The sequence below is a fragment of the Austrofundulus limnaeus genome, unplaced genomic scaffold (assembly GCF_001266775.1).
Source record: "Austrofundulus limnaeus strain Quisiro unplaced genomic scaffold, Austrofundulus_limnaeus-1.0 Scaffold293, whole genome shotgun sequence".
NCBI lineage: Eukaryota > Metazoa > Chordata > Actinopteri > Cyprinodontiformes > Rivulidae > Austrofundulus > Austrofundulus limnaeus.
The window spans coordinates 450,278-452,646 of NW_013952695.1; the positions used below are offsets into that span (position 1 = coordinate 450,278).

General features: G+C 42.4%; 1 pseudogene; it reads right to left on the reverse strand.

Annotated features, from left to right (window-relative positions):
- Positions 1–307: 307 nt before the first annotated feature.
- Positions 308–2,045, reverse strand: LOC106526760 (nicotinamide phosphoribosyltransferase pseudogene; annotated as a pseudogene).
- Positions 2,046–2,369: the final 324 nt, after the last annotated feature.

Genomic DNA, 2,369 nt, shown 5'->3' on the forward strand with positions numbered 1-2,369 from the left:
ACCTTCTGCCAGGAAGGCAGGCAGGCAGGCAGGCAGGCAGGCAGGCAGGCAGGCAGGCAGGCAGGCAGGCAGGCAGGCAGGCAGGCAGGCAGGCAAATTAAAAACAATAAAACAGATCACAGATATAAAAACAACGATTAAAACACAATAAAAAGCACAACTAAAGGCCTGTGCTCATATCAGCAATAGGCATTCACACTAGCATTGAATGCCTCTTACTGATAACTTGCAGAAGGATTGAACTGTTTAAAGTTTACACTTTGCTTGTGTAAACTTTCAAGAAACAGACTGATGATGCCATTGATGATGTCACTGCTGAAGTGTCTGTTGCCATGGAGATTATATATTCTAAGAAACATCATCATCAAAATTGCTAAAAATTGAAATTACTCAAGGCTCATTTTCAGCTTTGCGTTGTCTCTAATTTCATCAAATGTGTACAGTTTCAGAATCTTTCCGTTCCTAAAAACTGTTTGCAACAGGTCCTCGCCATACTCCTTCAAGTCACCCCTGCCCTCCTCCAGGGTGATAAATTCTCCATTCGGTTTACGGTGCAGAGACAGGAGACCTTTCCTTGATGTCTTGTTGGGGTCTGCTACCGGATCCTTGAACACATTGACCCCCCGTCCATTAACGGCCACATAGCTGCATTTGAATGCACAGCTGAGCAGATCTCTGGTCAGTTTTTGCAATAAAGCTCCTCCGGACCCAAATGCAATATTCTCTAAGGACCACTTGTGTTGCTTCATCCCCTCCCCTATCTCTTGCAGTGTGTTGATATCAACTCCATCTCCTTGTATGATTCTGATGTAAGGAGGTAGAACTTTATAACCTTTGGAGTTGTACTGTGGATGAAAATTCTTACCCAGTAACTCTAAGACATTTAAAACTGTCGCAAGTGGGTTTCCTGAGTCTGGTCGAACCACCAGGGGGGCATCTGCACCACGGGTCTCTATCAGCCCCTTCAAGTCTTCTCCCCAGATCTTTTCACAGGCATTATATATGTCATAGCTGTCACTGACTATGGACACTGGCAAATTGGGAAACTGCTTAACAATGTGCTCAAAGGCGTCCTTTTCATGGTCCTTCCCCCATGAAGTGATGGTACTGTGTTCAGCAGCTGGGATAGAGTAGCCTGGAACTGGGTCCTTGGTCCCATAGTACTTCTCGATGACTCTAATCCCAGCGACTGTATCTGTACCTTTAAAATTAACCAAATGGGCAGAGGCTCCAATGCCAGCACTCTCTTGTGAGGATACACCCCTGTAGCCAAAGTCGTGTAATTTAAACTCCAGACCCTCTAAGCTCCCAGAGGTCTCTAGAAGGTACTTTGCAAGGATCATTTTTTGCTCTCTGGAGTTAGTCGCCACAGTGATGGGGTACCAGGTCTGAACCAAGATGGTCTCCACCCAGTTGGTGAGCCAGTAGCACTCAGGGTCTGTATTCTCCACCGTGAATAAAACGTTGCCTCTGGGAATCACACTTCCTTCTGGCACGGCCTTGATTTCAATGGGCAGGTGTCCGTTATGTTTTTCCAAAATGTAATTCCAGCCTTTCTCATTAAAAATATCAAGCTGTAAATGTTTTCTGTATAACTCCTTTGCCTCCTGAATCTTCTCTGGAGTCACTACTTTTCCTGTCAAGTATTTTTGAAGGATATATTGAAGCCCATAAAATACGGTTGTGTCATATTTAACTTTTCTGCCAGTGGCAGGCTCTGTTTTCTTTTCACGACATTCAAAGTAGGAATATACTTTACTGGTGTTAGGTGGGCACTGTTTGTAGTGTGTGACCTTGTATGAATCCGTTGATAAGAGTATGTTGATGTCAGTGTCTCTGTTCTCCAAACTGGATTTAAACTCTCTATCTTCCAAGTTTTTATCTCCAATCTCTGTAGATTTATCTGCATGTTGTTTTCCTTTAGATTTTTGTGTTTCAGTTAAATCTTCAGTTCCCTCCCTTTTGGTAAACACTGGCAAGAATTTTTGGACTGTTTTAACAGCTTGTGTGACTGAATAGCCAAGAAGAAATCCCAATGTTAACATCTTGTTTCTTTGCAGGTCAATTCAAAATGAATGTTTAGGACAGAATGTGACAGTCTTTTAAGTCATTTCAGAATATATGCTAATGATATAACATGACGTCACAGTGACGTCATCAGACAGAGAAACGAGCAGAGGCAAGAGAGGKTGTGTGATTCATTCTTTTTTCTCTTTCTGCATGGCATGCTGGGAGTGTGGTTGGTGACGGCGCTGCATGTGGTGAGTTTGATAAGAGTGGAAGAGTTGTTAACAGTTTCTTTTCTTTTCTATTTTTCCTTTCATGTATTGACGTTTTTTATTTTATTTTATTTTTTTGCATTGATTCTA